Source organism: Rhinopithecus roxellana, chromosome 8 (assembly GCF_007565055.1).
Source record: "Rhinopithecus roxellana isolate Shanxi Qingling chromosome 8, ASM756505v1, whole genome shotgun sequence".
NCBI classification, from domain to species: domain Eukaryota; kingdom Metazoa; phylum Chordata; class Mammalia; order Primates; family Cercopithecidae; genus Rhinopithecus; species Rhinopithecus roxellana.
The window spans coordinates 5572832-5591458 of record NC_044556.1 but is presented as its reverse complement, the minus strand read 5'-3'; positions in this window follow the sequence as shown (position 1 = coordinate 5591458).

Genomic DNA, 18627 nt, shown 5'->3' with positions numbered 1-18627 from the left:
TGGAGTTAGGGTGAAGACTTTTCCACATAGATTAAATTTGGAAAGTTCCTGTCCAACAGAGGCTTCCTTGTGCACGCTGAGGACGTCTTTTCCGTAACAATTACCCTCAGAAGTGTTCCCTGATTCTGAGCTCTCATGTGTGTCTTAAGGCAAAACTATTCACTGAAGACCTCTCCACAATTCTCACAGAGTTTCCATCCACTGTAGCTTCTTGTCTGCTGAGGAGGGGATAAAGGATTTAAAACATTTTCAGACATATAAAGCAATTTCATCCATCTGAACACATAAACATTATTTTGATGACAATTATTATTTTACTTTTCAATTTTTTTTTTTTTTTTTTTTTGAAACAGAGTCTTTTTCTATCTCCCGGGCTAGATGGAGTGCAGTGGCACAATCTGGGCTAACTGCAACCTCCACCTCCCAGGCTCAAGCAATCCTCATGCTGCAGTCTCCCAAGTAGCTGGGAATACAGGTGCGTGCTACTGCACCTGGATACTTTTTCTATTTTTTTGTAAGGGCAGGGATTTGCCAAGTTGCCCAGGCTGGTCTTAAACTCCTGAGTTCAGGCAATCTGCCTGCCTCAGCCTCTCAAAGTGGTAAGACTACAGGTGTGACCCACCCTGCCCAGCATGTTTTACTTTTTTCAGAGTTGGGATTTCACTCCATTGCCTGGGTTTATAGTACACTGGTGTGATCATGGCTCACTGTAACCTCAAACTCCTGGCTGGCTTCAAGTGATCATCCTGCCTTAGCTTCCTGTGTAGCTAGGACCACTGGTATGCACCATCATGCCTGGACTGCCTGCCTGCCTATCTATCTATCTATCTATCTATCTATCTATCTATCTATGAGATTGAGTCTCACTCCATCTGGAGTGCAGTGGCACAATCTTGGCTCACTGAAATTTCCACCTCCTGTGTTCAAGCAATTCTCGTGCCTCAGCCTCATGAGTAGCTGGGATTACAGGCATGTGCCACCATGCCCAGCTAAGTTTTGTATTTTTAGTAGAGACAAGGTTTCACCATGTTGGCCAGGCTGGTCTCGAACTCCTGACCTCAAGTGATCTGTCCATCTCAGCCCCCAAAGTGCTGGGATTACAGGCGCAGGCCACTGTGCCTGGCCAGCTGTTTTTCTAAATGTAGTATGTTTACTGAAACAAAGGAGCACAACAGTTGGCACTTGGTGTACAACTAATGAAGATAATGGTCTTATCTCTATGCCAATTTGAAAAACCAGCCAGAATCACTCCACACCATTGCCTCCAGACTGCATAAATTCTCCTTCATGTTCACTGCCAAAATATAGTCCTCAGTGGTCCTGACATTGTAAAAAGCATCACACTGGTTGACTATGTGGACTTTTTTTTTTTTTTTTTTTAAGACGGAGTCTCACTCCTGTCACCCAGGGTGAAATGCAGTGGCACGAACTGTGCTCACTGCAACCTCCACCTGCCGGGTTCAAGCGATTTTCCTGCCTCATCCTCCCAAGTAGCTGGGATTACGGGTGCCCACCACCAATCCTGGCTAATTTTCATTTTGTTTCGTTTTGTTTTTGTTTTTGTTTTTTGAGACAGAGTCTCACTGTGTCGCCAGGCTGGAGTGCAGTAGTGTGATATCAGCTCACTGCAACCTCCGCCTCCTGGGTTCAAGTCATCCTCCTGCCTCAGCCTCCCAAGTAGCTGGGACTACAGGTGCACAGCACCACGCCCAGCTAACTTTTTGTATCTTTAGTGGAGACAGGGTTTCACCATGTTGGCCAGGATGGTCTCAATCACTCGACCTTATGATCTGCCCACCTTGGCCTCTGAAAGTGCTGGGATTACAGGCGTCAGCCACCGTGCCCAGCCAATTTTCTTTTGTATTTTTAGTAGAGATGGGGTTTCACCATGTTGGCCAGGCTGGTCTCAAACTCCTAACCCCAGGTGATCCACCTGTCTCGGCCTCCAAAAGTGCTGAGATTACAGGTGTGAGCCGCCGTACCTGGCCTGTGGATTTTTTTTTTTTTTTTTTTTTTGAGACGGAGTCTTGCTCTGTCGCCCAGGCTGGAGTACGGTGGCCGGATCTCAGCTCACTGCAAGCTCCGCCTCCCGGGTTTACGCCATTCTCCTGCCTCAGCCTCCCAAGTAGCTGGGACTACAGGCGCCCGCCTCGTCGCCCGGCTAGTTTTTTGTATTCTTTAGTAGAGATGGGGTTTCACCGTATTAGCCAGGGTGGTCTCGATCTCCTGACCTTGTGATCCGCCCGTCTCGGCCTCCCAAAGTGCTGGGATTACAGGCTTGAGCCACCGCGCCCAGCCTTTTTTTTTTTTTTTTTTTTTTTTTTTTTTAAGAGACAGGGTCTTGCTGTGTTGCCCAGGTTGGAACACAGTGGCACCATCATGGCTCATTGCTGCCTCCAACTTCTGGGCTCAAGTGATCCTCTTGCCTCTGCCTTCTTAGTAGCTGGGACCACAGGTGCTGCTACCATGCCCAACTACTTTGGTTTTTTAACTTTTAGTAGAGACAACAACGTCTTGTTGTTACCCAGGCTCAAACCTCCTGGGCTCAACTGATCCTTCTGCCTAGGCCTCCCAGGTAGCTAGGACTACAGGCACATGCCACTAGCACACTCAGCTATTTTTTTTTTTTTTTTTTTTTTTTTTTTTTTTTTTTTGAGGCGAAGTCTCGCTCTGTCGCCCGGACTGGAGTGCAGTGGCCGGATCTCAGCTCACTGCAAGCTCCGCCTCCCGGGTTTGCGCCATTCTCCCGCCTCAGCCTCCCGAGTAGCTGGGACTACAGGCGCCCGCCACCTCGCCCGGCTAGTTTTTTTTTGTATTTTTAGTAGAGACGGGGTTTCACTGTGTTAGTCAGGATGGTCTCGATCTCCTGACCTCGTGATCCGCCCGTCTCGGCCTCCCAAAGTGCTGGGATTACAGGCTTGAGCCACCGCGCCCGGCCTTTTTTAAGTTTTTTGTAGAGACGGGTTTCACTATGTCACACAGGCTGGTCTCAAATTCCTTACGTCAAGCAATCCTCCCACTTCAGCCTTCCAAAGTAGTGGGATTATAGGCATGAGCCACCATGCTCAGCTAATATTTTATTTTTATTTTATTTTTTTTTTTTTTGAGACGGAGTCTCACTCTGTCGCCCAGGCTGGAGTGCAGTGGCCGGATCTCAGCTCACTGCAAGCTCCGCCTCCCAGGTTTACGCCATTCTCCTGCCTCAGCCTCCCAAGTAGCTGGGACTACAGGCGCCCGCCAACTCGCCCGGCTAGTTTTTTGTATTTTTTAGTAGAGACGGGGTTTCGCCGTGTTAGCCAGGATGGTCTCGATCTCCTGACCTCGCGATCCACCCGTCTCAGCCTCCCAAAGTGCTGGGATTACAGGCTTGAGCCACCGCGCCCGGCCAATATTTTATTTTTAATGGACAAATGAAAATCACATTTGAAATGTGTGTACATTGTCGAAGGCCAAAATCCAACTAATTAACTAATATACATTATCTCACATATTTAACTTTTTGGGGTAAGAACATTACTCTTAGCAATTTTCAATGTACAATATATTGTTATTAATTGTAGCCATTATGTCGTATAATATAGCTCTTGCCCTTATTCCTTCTATCTGAAATTTTGACCAACCTCTCCCCAACCCATCCATACCCCTAAGCCCCTGGTAACTACCATTCTATCTCTCCTTCTATAAATTCAGCTTTTTTTATTTTTTATTTTTTTTTTTTATTTTTTATTTTTTTTTATTTTTTGAGACGGAGTCTCGCTCTGTCGCCCAGGCTGGAGTGCAGTGGCGCGATCTCGGCTCACTGCAAGCTCCGCCTCCCGGGTTCCCGCCATTCTCCCGCCTCAGCCTCCGAGTAGCTGGGACTACAGGCGCCCACCACCGCGCCCGGCTAGTTTTTTGTATTTTTAGTAGAGACGGGGTTTCACCGTGTTAGCCAGGAGGGTCTCGATCTCCTGACCTCGTGATCCACCCGCCTCGGCCTCCCAAAGTGCTGGGATTACAGGCTTGAGCCACCGCGCCCGGCCTAGCTTTTTTTGATTATACATACAAGGGAGATCATCTGGTATTTGTTTTCTATACCTGGCTTATTTCAGTTAACATATTTTCCTCCAGGTCCATCCATGTTGTTGCAAATGACAATGTTTCCTTTTAAAACATATACCACTTTTGAATATGCTTTATTCAGTCTACAGAGTCACCTATGAGACCTTCAGTTTCAAGTGGTATACAGGTGCCCATTACAACGCACAGCTAATCTTTGTATTTTTAGTAGAGACGGGGTTTCACCATCGTGGACAGGCTGGTCTTGAACTCCTGACCTCATGATTCACTCTCCTCGGCCTCCCAAAGTGCTGGGATTACAGGTGTGAGCCACCGCACTCAGCCCAACGTGGGTATTTCTAAGCCTTGTGGTTCCTTCAGAGCTTTCCAGCAGCCCATGTCAGCAGGGGAATCTTCTGGTTTCATTTACCCATGGAGTGAGTAGATGTGTCGGTCACATAGGAGTCTCACACAGGACTAGTTACTCTGTGCATTTCTTCTCAGAAATGGAGTCCTACTCTAAGTTGGACTGAACACCACAAAGAGCCTTGCCTCTCCATATATGAACACATATTTGCTAAGATTGATAATTAAGTGGATTTTCATGTGGAACTTATTTTCAAGTGCTCAGTTAGCCACTCATTCTGATTCTTTCCATTAATTTCCTACTCATGAAAATAAAGCATATTCATGCTTTCTTCTATATTCTCTTGGTTTACATCATTCGATTAGACATCACTTATTTTTTCTGTAGTTATAATGTTGAAGATTAGATTCATCCCTCATTTTAAGCCCCAAAGAAAATTCTATCAAACCTAAGAAAAACCCTTGATGTACTCACCTCTCACTGTATATATGTAATCAGCCAATTTATACGATGCTTTCCTTACCTCCTACTCCCTTTCCTTTCAATATGGCTAATTTAGACACCATCTTTTTGGTCTCACCTTAAATAGAACTCACTTTTCTTACATTCATCTACTCCCATATATACACATAGAAAACAATACTGTCCTCTACTTCCAAAACTCTCATCAATTTGTAATAATAAGTCAGGCGCAGTGGCTCACGCCTCTAATCCCAGCAGTTTGGGAGGCTGAGGCAGGCAGATCACCTGAGGTCAGGAGTTCAAGACAGACCTGACCAACATGGTGAAACCTCCATCTCTACGAAAAATACAAAAATTAGACAGGCGTGGTGGCACACACCTTGTCATCCCAGCTACTTGGGAGGCTGAGACATGAGACTTGCTTGAATCTGGGAGACGGAGGTTGCAGTGAGCAGAGATGGCACCACGGCACTCCAGCCTGGGTGACAGAGGGAGACCCTGTCTCAATAAAATAAATAAATAAATAAAATTGTAATGAAACATTTATTTGCTTGGTTAGACGTCTGCCCCTCCACTAGTTTACAAGTTCCCTAAGAGCAGCCCTAAGTTAGATTTTTTTTTCATTATGCTTTAATGAACCATTAGCATTCATCACTTTGTAAGAAATACAAAAAATAAAAGAAACATTTAAATACATCATAAGACTACAATCAGAAATATTAAAATGTATGTCTTTCTGAAATAATATGTGACTCTTCAAAAAGTTGATGTGACAGAGAAACAATAGTAACTGGTCTAGGTTCAAAGATACTAAAAGCCATAAATTTTAAATAGATCTTAGCTCCCAAGGGCCGATTTTGGAACCATGTGGAGAATTTTGTTTTTTACAAAGTAGCAATCTCGGCTCACTGCAAGCTCTGCCTCCTGGGTTCACACCATTCTCCTGCCTCAGCCTCCAGTGTAGCTGGGACTACAGGCGCCCGCCACTGCACCGGGCTAATTTTTTGCATTTTTAGTAGAGACGGGGTTTCACCGTGTTAGCCAGGATGGTCTCGATCTCCTGACCTCGTGATCCGCCCGTCTCGGCCTCCCAAAGTGCTGGGATTACAGGCTTAAGCCACTGCGCCCGGCCTTTTTTTTTTTTTTTTTTTTTTTGAGACACAGTCTCCTTCTGCTGCCCAGGCTGGAATACAGAGGCGCGATCTCAGCTCACTGCAAGCTCCACCTCCCGAGTTCATGTGATTCTCCCGTCTCAGCTGGTGGGATTACAGGTGCCAGTTTTATTTATTTATTTATTTTATAGTAGAGATGGCGTTTTGGCATGTTGGCCAGGCTGGTCTCGAACTCCTGGCTTCAAGTGAGCCGCCCACCTCGGCCTTCCAAAGTGCTGGAATTACAGGTGAGAGCCACTGTGCCCGGCCTAAATGACTTTTTTTTTTTAATTTTCTTGGTTGAAATACAAACATTGTGGTTTTAGTAGACCAGTATCCTTTATCTTTAGAAAATGCATTACCAACGACTTGAAAGTCAAGTATCAATTTCCTACAATTTTCAACTTACTCTCAAATAGTTCGCCATAAAAGGTATTTTAGTTTTCTAGGGATAGGGCGAATGGTAAATTTGATTCTTAATACTAGTGCAACAAAGCCTCCATCCTTTCCTCCTGGGTGCCCATTTTTGTCTTTTTGTTTAAGAGGCGAGGTCTTGCTCTGTAGCCCAGGCTGGAGTACAATGGTGCGATCATAGCTCAGTTTAGTCTCGAACTCTCCGTCTCAAGTGATCCTCCCACCTCAGCCTTTCGAGCAGCTGGCATACACCACGTCTGGCTGGTTTTTATTTTTATTTTATTTTTGTAAGGATGGGGTCTTGCTATTGTTGCCCGGGTTGGTCTCGTATCCCCAGGTGGGCCGCTGGTTTGTTTGTTTGCTTGGGGTTTTGTGTGTGTTGTGTTTTTGTTTGTTTTGGTTTTTTCAGACAGAGTCTCGCTCTGTCACCCAGGCTGGAGTGCAGTGGCACGATCTTGGCTCACTGTAACTTTCTCCTCCTCGGTGCAAGCGATTCTCCTGCCTCAGCCTCCCGAGTAAATGGGATTACAGATGTGTGCCACCACGTACAGCTAATTTTTCTGTATTTTTAGTAGCCACGAGGTTTTGCCATGTTGGCCAGGCTTGTCTCAAACTCCTGACCTCAGGTGATTTGCCCGCTTCGATCTCCCTAAGTGCTGGGATTACAGGCGTGAGCCACCGCACCTGGCCGGCCCCTGCTTTTAAAGTCTGTGGGGAGGTCCACGCTTACGAAGTTGCAGATCAAAATAGATTAGCATTCTTATTTTTCTTCAGTAGAAAGACCTGTTTGTGATCTACGTAATTTTATATTTCCGTAGAGAAATATGCACTCCCTAGACACCTATTAAAGTGTCTTTATAACAGAATGTAAGGCGTAAAAAGTACATTTATGATGCATAAACAAAGGAACATTGTCAGGTGAAACATTTGTTCGCATAACAAGATTCCCCTTTGAACCATCCCTCACCCATTGCTCACCGGAATGCGTGGGAATCGCAGGGTCTGTAAGGCAGGACGATGCTGGGGGACGAGTTAACATGGCTCAAGCGGAGGAAATTCTCTTCCTCACAGAAAAAACGCACAATGGGCTTTTTGGAGGCTTTTGAAGGGAGCACCGTGGGTGTGCGCTGCAATTATCGACCCTGACCTTCGCGAGGACCGACAGCCCAAGCAGTCTCCCAGACCTACCTGATGCGAGCAGAGCAGGTCAAGCCTCTCTAAGAAGGCCCCTCGGCAGCCTCGGATAAACTTGAACTCTCATCACCCATTCCACTACCAGTCCACTTACTCTACCACCCCTCCGGGATACCTCAGCCCCCCTCCTTTTCCTACACATCAAGTTAAAGGATTTGCCCCAACCAAGACTGTCAGATTGACTTTACCCATATGTCCCGAGTCAAAACACTAAGATACCTTTTGGTCTGGGTAGATACATTCACTGGATGCATAGAGGTCTTTCCCACAAGATCTGAGAAGGCCACCATGGTCATTTCTTCCCTTCTGTCAGAAGTAATTCCTCCGTTTGGCCTTCCCACCTCTAAACAGTCCGATAATGGACCGGCCTTCATTGGTCAGGTTACTCAAGCAGTCTCCCAGGCCCTTGGCATCCAGTGGAACCTTCATGCCCCTACCGTCCTCAATCTTCGGGAAAGGTAGAAAGAACTAATGGTCTTTTAAAAACATACCTTGGCCGGGCGCGGTGGCTCAAGCCTGTAATCCCAGCACTTTGGGAGGCCGAGACGGGTGGATCACGAGGTCCGGAGATCGAGACCATCCTGGCTAACACGGTGAAACCCCGTCTCTACTAAAAATACAAAAACTAGCCAGGCGAGGTGGCGGGCGCCTGTAGTCCCGGCTACTCGGGAGGCTGAGGCAGGAGAATGGCATAAACCCGGGAGGCGGAGCTTGCAGTGAGCTGAGATCTGGCCACTGCACTCCAGTCCGGGCGACAGAGCGAGACTCCGCCTCAAAAAAAAAAAAAAAAAATACCTCACCAAGCTCAGCCTTCAACTTAAAAAAGACTGGACAGTACTTCTACCTTTTGCCCTCCTTAGAATTAGAGCCTGTCCTCGAGAAGCTACAGGGTATAGTCCATTTGACTATATGGATGTACCTTCTTGTTGGGCCGCTGCCTCGTGCCAGACACCCATCCTCTAGGTGACTATCTTCCAATCTTCCAGCAGGCTAGACAGGAAATTCGCCAGGCTGCTAATCTTCTCTTGCCTACTCCAGATTCCCAGCCATATGACGACACCCTAGCTGGATGATCAGTTCTTGTTAAGAATCTGACCCCTCAAACTCTATAACCCTGATGGACTGGACCCTACTTAGTCATCTATAGTACCCCAACTCCTGTCCACCTGCAGGACCCTCCCCATTGGGGTCACCATTCTAGAATAAATCTGTGTCTGTCAGACAGCCAGGCTGATCTCTCCTCTTCCTCCTGAAAGTCGCAAGTACTCTCCCCTACTTCCCTTAAACTCACTCGCAGTAGAACAGTAACAACCCTTATGAGCCTAATACATCTCTTCATTCTATTCGGTCTATTCCTCCTTACCCTACCTTTTGCAACAGGGCTTTACAAAGTCACCCCCACTACTTGGACTGCACCCCAAAAACTTGTCATCCCTACTATCTTCTGTCTAATCATACACGTATTCACCATTCTCAACTACTCATAAATGCCCTGCCCTTGTTTGCTGCCAGTTTACACTTTTCCTCCAAATCATCATAACTGATATCTCCTGGTTTTACCTCAAATCGCCACCCTTAACTCTATCTTGGAGTGAACAGAAGATTTTCAGTGGCAAGATATACTCCAATTCTTCTATCCTGATGAAGCCCTTTTTTTTTTTTTTTTTTTTTTTTTACTTTTTTACTCACCTTATCCTTGCCCCCATTCTCCACTCACTCTCTACCTCTCCCTAGTTACCTCCAGCATGGTATCAATCTCACCCACTCTCTCCTCACTGCCTCCAATCCTTCTCTAGCAAAGAATTGTTACCTATGCGTTTCCTTTTCTTCCTGCTCTTACACAGCTGTCCCCACTCTACAGGCTGACTGAGCTACCTCTCCTCTCTCCCTGCACCTCCGAACTGCTTTTAATAGCCCTCATCTTTACCTGCCTGAGGAACTTCTTTACTTTCTAGACAGATTTGGTGAGAACTCCCCAGAGATTTCGCACCAAAAAGCTGCCACACTTCTCCGCATCAACTTACGGCACCTTTCTACTTATGTCAATTCCCCCCACGTCCCCCATATTTGGACCCCTAACCACACAACAACTATCCCTGTTGCCGCTCCTTTATGCTTCTCCCGGCAACAGCCTACTGGAATCCCTTTAGGAAACCTTCCACCCTCCAAATATTCCTTTACTCTTTGTCTCCAGAACCAAGCCACACACATTACCAAACAGATGGGAGCATTCCAACATCACATTACTGATAAGCCCTCTATCATTACTGACAAACTAAAAAACATTGGCAGTCACTATTGTTTAGGAAGGCACCTACCCTGCATCTCACTCCATCCTTGGCTACCCTCCCCCTGCTCATTTGACTCTCCTCCTGGCCCCTCCTCTTGCTTGCTTATACCCAGCCCCATGAATAGTAGTGAAAGGCTACTCATAGATACTACGCGCTTTCTTATACACCATGAGAACCGAACGTCTCCCTCTACGCAGCTACACCATCCATCCCCATTACAACCTCTAACAGCTGCTGCCCTTGCTGGGGCTCTAGGATTTTGGGTGCAGGACCCTCTCACCTTTTCACTTCACATTTCCAGTTATGCCTGACACAAGGTCTCTTTTCTGTGCTACTTCCACCTACATGTGCCTACCTGCCAACTGGACGGGCACATGTACTCTAGTCTTCCTTACCCCCAAAATCCAGTTTGCAGATGGGAATGAACAACTGCCTGTCCCCCTCATGACACCAACATGACAAAAAAGAGTCATCCCACTAATCCCTTCACTTGTGGGTCTAGGACTTTCTGCCTCCACTATTGCACTTAGAACTGGAATAGCAGGCGTCTCAAGCTCTGTCACAACATTCTGCAGCCTCTCTAATGACTTCTCTGCTAGCATTACAGATATATCACAGACTTTATCTGTCTTCCAAGCCCAGGTTGACACTTTAGTTGCAGGTGTCCTCCAGAACCGCCAAGGCCTCGATTTACTTACTGCTGAAAAAGGAGGACTCTGTCTATTTCTTAATGAAGAGTGTTGTTTTTACTTCAATCAGTCTGGCCTAGTATATGATAACATCAAAAAACTCAAACACAGAGCTCAAAAACTTGCTAGTCAGGCAACTAATTACGCTGGACCCTCCTGGCCACTCTCTAACTGGGTATCCTGGCTTATTCCAATCGTTAGTCCTCTAATACCTGTCTTCCTCCTTCTCTTATTCAGGCTTTGGGTCTTCCGATTCATCTCTCAATTCCTACAAAACTGCATCCAGGCTATCACAAATCACTCTATATAACAAATGCTGCTTTTAACAACCCCAAAATCTTACTTCGGTCTAATCTCTCCCACTGCAGGTTCCCACACCACCTCTAATCCCGCTCGAAGCAGCCCTGAGAAACATCGCCCATCAGCCCTCCACACCGCCCCCAAAATTTTCACCCCAAGGTTTCACTATTCTTTCTCATTTTATTTTTTGAGACGGAGTCTGGCTCTGTCGCCCAGGCTGGAGTGCAGTGGCCGGATCTCAGCTCACTGAAAGCTCCGCCTCCTGGGCTTAGGCCATTCTCCTGCCTCAGCCTCCCGAGTAGCTGGGACTACAGGTGCCCGCCACCTTGCCCAGCTAGTTTTTTGTCTTTTTTAGTAGAGACGGGGTTTCACTGTGTTAGCCAGGATGGTCTTAATCTCCTGACCTCGTGATCCGCCCGTCTCGGCCTCCCAAAGTGCTGGGATTACAGGCTTGAGCCACCGCGCCCAGCCTTATTTCTTATTAAGAAAATAATAATGTTTTTAAAAGACCATTAGTTCTTCCTTAAACAAGGTAAGTCCTTTAGGGAAGGTAAGGACCTTCCCTAAAACAGGAAGGTAAGGTCCTCTGAGCTGGCCGCACCATGGTCAAACCATGGTGACATTCCCCAACCTTGAGACAATGTACTTCGTGATATTCCCTGTCCTTGTGAATGTGCTTTGTAACATTCCTCCCCACCCTTGCGAATGTACTTTGCAACACCCTCCCTGCTCTTGTGAATGTACTTTGTAACATTCCTCCCAGGCTTTGTGACAATACACCCTCCCTGCCCTTGTGAATGTACTTTGTAACATCCTCCCCACCCTTGAGAATGTACTTCATAACATCCACCCCTGCCCACAAAAAAAATTGCCCCTAACTCCACTGCCTACCCCAAACCTATAAGAACCAATGATAATCCCATCACCCTTCACGGACCCCTTTCTTGGACTCAGCCTACTTGCACCCAAGTGAATAAACAGCCTTGCTCACACTAAGCCTGCTCAGGTGGTCTCTTATATGGACACACGTAACGTTACTGTAAAATGTGATCTTGTGGGGTGCAGTGGCTCATGCCTGTAATCCCAGCACTTTGGAGGCCGAGGGGGGTGGATCACCTCCCAAAGTGCTGGGATTACATGCATGAGTCACCATGACCAGCCAGGTATTTCTTTTTTTTTTTTTTTTTTTTTTTTTGAGACGGAGTCTTGCTCTGCCACCCAGGCTGGAGTGCAGTGGCCGGCTCTCAGCTCACTGCAAGCTCCGCCTCCCGGGTTTACGCCATTCTCCTGCCTCAGCCTCCCGAGTAGCTGGGACTACAGGTGCCCGCCTCGTCGCCCGGCTAGTTTTTTGTATTTTTAAGTAGAGACAGGGTTTCACCGTATTAGCCAGGATGGTCTCGATCTCCTGACCTCGTGATCCGCCCGTCTCGGCCTCCCAAAGTGCTGGGATTACAGGCTTGAGCCACCGCGCCCGGCCAAGTGTTATTCATAAACTTTCAATTTATTTAACATGTTTTTAGTGTATTCCTTGTGTATGATAGTGAGCCCTTATGTACTTTATTATTTTTTTTTTTTTGAGGCGGAGTCTCGCTCTGTCACCCGGACTGGAGTGCAGTGGCCAGATCTCAGCTCACTGCAAGCTCCGCCTCCCGGGTTTACGCCATTCTCCTACCTCAGCCTCCCGAGTAGCTGGGACTACAGGCGCCCGCCACCTCACCCGGCTAGTTTTTTTGTATTTTTAGTAGAGACGGGGTTTCACCATGTTAGCCAGGATGGTCTCGATCTCCTGACCTCGTGATCCGCCCGTCTCGGCCTCCCAAAGTGCTGGGATTACAGGCTTGAGCCACCGCGCCCGGCCTCAGCCAGGTATTTCTTTACAGCAATTCAAGAACAGACTAAAACACATGACTATTTCCAGGCTCTTTTGTACCAACAGTTTAGTTGTCTGTGTACAATGCAATGGTATCTTAATTACTATAGTTTTAATCTTGATATTCATTAGGGCAAGTTCTTCCACCTTTATTATCAGCTGGGTCTTGATTATCCTTGTCTATTGTTCTTCCATATACCTTTTAGAAACAGTATTTCTTTTTTTTTTTTTTTTTTTGAGACGGAGTCTCGCTCTGTCACCCGGGCTGGAGTGCTGTGGCCAGATCTCAGCTCACTGCAAGCTCCGCCTCCCGGGTTTACGCCATTCTCCTGCCTCAGCCTCCCGAGTAGCTGGGACTACAGGCGCCGCTACCTCGCCCGGCTAGTTTTTTGTATTTTTTAGTAGAGACGGGGTTTCACTGTGTTAGCCAGGATGGTCTCGATCTCCTGACCTTGTGATCCACCCGTCTCGGCCTCCCAAAGTGCTGGGATTACAGGCTTGAGCCACCACGCCCGGCCTAGAAACAGTATTTCAAGGGCGGGCGTGGTGGCTCACGTCTGTAATCCCAGCACTTTGGGAGGCCAGAGGTGGGTGGATCACCTGAAGTCAGGAGTTGAGCCTGGCCAACATGACGAAACCTTGTCTCTACAAAAAAAATACAAAAAATTTAGCCGGGTGTGGTGGTGCATGCCTGTGATCCCAGCTACTTGGGAGGCTGAGGCAGGAGAATCACTTGAACTTGGGAGGTGGAGGCTGCAGTGAGTGGAGATTGTGCCAGTGTTCCAGGCAACAAATTGAGACTCCGTCCCCCCCCCAAAAAAAAATATTATTATTGCTTCTTTCAGTAATTTCCCATTTCTTTTTCTATTCTCTCATTCTAGAATGCCTTGTAGCTGGATATTAAAACTTTTTGCTTATCTCATACATTATTTAGTTTATATGCTTTGCAGCACTTTTCTTTTTAAACTGAATTCTGTGAAACATTCCTTGACTCAATCTTTGAGATCTTTCTTCTTTTTGAATTTGAGTAGCTACTGCTATGAATTTCCCTCTTTTCACTGCTTTCACTGTATCTGTCCATTCAGGCTGCTATAACAAAATACCACAGACTGGTGGTTAATAAACAACATAAATTTATTTCTCCCAGTTCTGGAGATTAGGTCAAAGATCAAGATACAGTCAGATTCAGTGTCAGGTGAGGACCCTTTTCCTGGTTCACAGACAGCCATCTTCTTGAAGTAACCAAATACAAAAGTGGCATGAAATATCTTTGGGGTGTCTTCCATGAGGGGGGTAATCCCGTTCTGCAGACCCTCATGACTTCATCATGTCCCAAAGTTCCCAGCTCCTAATACAATCACTTTGGGAGTTAAGATGTCAACATATGCAAGATGGAGTCCCACTCTGTCCCCTAGGCTGGAGTTCAGTGGCACAATCTTGGCTCACTGCGAGCTCCGCCTCCCAGGTTCACACCATTCTTCTGCCTCAGCCTCCAGAGTAGCTGGGACTACAAGTGTCCGCCACCATGCCCAACTAATGTTTTGTATTTTTTTTTTTTTTTAGTAGAGACAGGGTTTCACCATGTTAACCAGGATGGTCTCAATCTCCTGACCTTGTGACCCACCCACCTCAGCCTCCCAAAGTGCTGGGATTACAGGTGTTAGCCACCGTGCCTGGCCAAGGAGACAAAATTTAGACCACAGCAACATCTCATAAATTTTGGTACGCCATGTCTTTGTTTTCATTTTTCTCAAGATGTTTTCTAATTTCCCTTGTGAATTCTTCCTTCACCCTTTGGTAGATCAGGAGTGTGCTGCTTACAATAAAAAGTATTTGTGAATTTTCCAGTTTTCCTTGTTTTTCATTTCTTGTTTCATTCTATGTGACTTGAAATGGTACTTTGTATTTCAGTCTTTTACATTGCATTAAGATTTGTTTTGTGGCCTAACATATGTTTCTCCTGGAAACTATTCCACATATGCTCGAGAAAAATGTGTTCTCTTCTGTTGTTGGGTGGGTTGTGCCTGTTAGAGCCAACTGGTATATGGTACTTCTCCTCTTTCCTTCTTGATATTATGGGTGGCTGTCCTACCTATTAAATTGAAAGTGGTATATTGAAGTCTCCAATTGTTATGCAGAATTGTCTATTTTTCCCTTAATTTTGCCAATATTTACTTCATGTATTTTAGACTCTGATATTTGATACATACAATTTTTTTATCTTCTTGATGAATTTTACCTTTTTTTTTTTGAGATGGAGTCTCGCTCTGTCGCCCAGGCTGGAGTGCAGTGGCCAGATCTCAGCTCACTGCAAGCTCCACCCCCCGGGTTTACGCCATTCTCCTGCCTCAGCCTCCCGAGTAGCTGGGACTACAGGCGCCTGCCACCTCGCCTGGCTAGTTTTTTGTATTTTTTAGTAGAGACGGGGTTTCACCGTATTAGCCAGGATGGTCTCGATCTCCTGACCTCGTGATCCGCCCGTCTCGGCCTCCCAAAGTGCTGGGATTACAGGCTTGAGCCACCGCGCCCGGCCGATTTTTACCTTCTATCAATATATACTGTCATTCATTGTCTCTTCTATCAGTTTTTTGACTTCAAGTTTACCTTGTTTGATAGTAGTATACCCAGCCAAATTCTCTTTAGGTTACTATTTACATGGAATTATCTTTTTCCATTATTTAACTTTCAAACTTTTTTGTCTTTAGATCTAAAGTGAAGGACGGCCGGGTGTGGCGGTTCACATCTGTAATCCCAGCACTTTGGGGGGCCGAGGTGGGCAGATCACCTGAGGTCAGGAGTTTGAGACCAGCCTGGTCAACATGGTAAAATCCTGTCTCTAATAAGACTACAAAAATTAGCTGGGCATGGTGGTGGGTGCCTGTAATCTCAACTACTCAGGAGGCTGAGGCAGGGAGAACTGCTGGAACCCAGGAGGTGGAGGTTGCAGTGAGCCAGGATCTTGCCATTGCACTCCAGCCTGGGCGACAGAGCGAGACTTCATCTTAAAAAAAAAAAAAAAAAGGCTGGGCGTGGTGGCTCATGCCTGTAATCCCAGCACTTTGGGAGGCCGAGGCGGGTGAATCACGAGGTCAGGAGATCAAGACCATCCTGGCTAACGTGGTGAAACCCTGTCTCTACTAAAAAACACACAAAAAAGCCGGGCGTGGTGGTGGACGCCTGTGGTCCCAGCTACTCGGGAGACTGAGGCAGGAGAATGGCGTGAAGCTGGGAGGCGGAGCTTTCAGTGAGCCGAGATCGTGCCACTGCACTCCAGCCTGGGCGACAGAGCGAGACTTCATCTAACATACAGTTGGATTGTCTATTTTTTTTTTTTTTTTTTTTTTTTTTTTTGAGACGGAGTCTCGCTCTGTCGCCCAGGCTGGAGTGCAGTGGCCGGATCTCAGCTCACTGCAAGCCCCGCCTCCCGGGTTTAAGCCATTCTCCTGCCTCAGCCTCCCGAGTAGCTGGGACTACAGGCACCGCCACCACGCCCGGCTAGTTTTTTGTATTTTTTAGTAGAGACGGGGTTTCACTGTGTTAGCCAGGATGGTCTCGATCTCCTGACCTCGTGATCCGCCCGTCTCGGCCTCCCAAAGTGCTGGGATTACAGGCTTGAGCCACCGCGCCCGGCCGGATTGTGTATTTTAATCCATTTTGCCAAATTATGCCATTAGATTGGAGACGTTATCTCATTTATCTTTCATATAATTAACAATAAAAAAGACTTATTTTGCCACTTTGTTACTCTTTTTCTGTATGTCTTACAGCTTTTTGGTCCCTCATTTCCTACATCACTGCCTTTCTTGTTAATTTGTTTTTTGTAGTGACATCTTTTTTTCTTCTCATTTTGTATATATTCCATTGGTATTTTCTCTGTAGTTACCATGGCAATTTTTTTTTTTTTTTCTATTTTTGAGATGGAGTATCACTCTTGTTGTCCAGCCTGAAGTCCAATGGTGTGATCTTGGCTCACTGCAACCTCCACCTCCTGCGTTCAAGCGATCCTCCTGCCTCAGCATCTCGAGTAGCTGGGACTACAGGCACGCACCACCACACCCAGCTAATTTTTGTATTTTTAGTAGAAATGGGTTTCATCATGTTGGCCAGGCGGGTCTCGATCTCTTGACCTTGTGATCCACCCACCTTAGCCTCCCAAAGTGCTGGAATTAGAGGCATGGCCTGGTCACCATGGGGATTAAATACAACATCCTAACATCCACTGCACAGTTCACTGCTCCAGTCCTCACTCCCCCCACATGCTCTTCTTACTACAACATAGAAAAAATTCTACTTAGGGGGAATTTTAAAAGCAATTAAACTTTTCAACCACAGAAAATTTACTGTCCATGACAAGTCACCATGAACAGTGAGACATATAGAAAGGCAATCTCATTTTCATGTCATTTATTTCAATTTCTCCTCTAGTATGAATTATCTTGTGTACAGTAACAGTAGTACCGGAAAGCTTCCCATAACTCCTCAGATTCATAGTTTATTCTTCCAGTGAGTATTTTCAGAGGCACTTAAGGAATATGTACTGCTAAAAATATTACTTTTTGTTTTTGAGATGGAGTTTTGCTCTGTCACCCAGGCTGCAGTGCAGTGGAGATATCTCGGCTCACTGCAACTTCCGTCTCCTGGGTTCACTCAATTCTCCTGCGTCAGCCTCCCAAGCAGCTGGGGTTACAGGCACCTGCCACCATGCTTGGCTAATTTTTGTATTTTTAGTAGAGATAAGGTTTAACGATGTTGGCAGGCTGGTCTCAAACTCCTGACCTCAAGTGATCTGCCCACCTCAACCTCCCAAAAGTGCTGGGATTACAGGCATGAGCCACCCACACCCAGCATATACCCATATTTTCACATTTATATAGCTTCTTTGCAGTGTGGGTTTTCACATGTATAGTAAGACTTGTAAAATGGATGCAACATTTCCCTCATTCTGTATTATAAAGATTTCTCTCCAGTATGAATTATCGTTTATATTAAAGGATGAAATAATACATATGTGTATGTGTGTGCATATGTGTGTGTGTATATGAAGGCATTCCCATATTTCTTGCATTCATAATGTTTCTGGCTTCTTTGAGATTACCATATATTGACACATGAGGCAGAAGTAAAGATTTCCCACATCTTACCTTCATCGAGTTTCTCTCTAATGCAAGTTGACTGACTTAGTAACACTGGAAGAATTCTTTTTTTTTTTTTTTTTTTTTTTTTTTTTTTTTTTTTTTTTTTTTTTTTTTTTTTTTTTTTTTTTTTTTTTGAGACGGAGTCTTGCTCTGCCACCAAGGCTGGAGTGCAGTGGCCGGCTCTCAGCTCACTGCAAGCTCCGCCTCCCGGGTTCACGCCATTCTCCTGTCTCAGCCTCCCGAGTAGTTGGGACTACAGGCGCCCGCCTCGTCGCCCGGCTAGTTTTTTGTATTTTTTAGTAGAGACGGGGTTTCACCGTGTTAGCCAGGATGGTCTCGATCTCCTGACCTCGTGATCCGCCCGTCTCGGCCTCCCAAAGTGCTGGGATTACAGGCTTGAGCCACCGCGCCCGGCCACTGGAAGAATTCTTAACATGCCTTAAATTGATGAGGTTTCTTACACATGAAACTGTCAGAAATTTCTGAAGGCTGTCCCAGATTTCTTATATACATAGGCTATCTGCCCATTGTGAGTTCTTTAATGTTGAGTTATTAAGAGGTATAAGTGAAGATCTTATAGCCTTTACATTTGTAGGGTTTTATACCACTGTGAATTCTCATGTGGATACTAAGTCCTGAGCACTAGGTAAATGTTTTATCACATTCCTTACATACAGAGGGTTTTTCTCCAGTATTGGTTATGAAGTGCTCTGAAG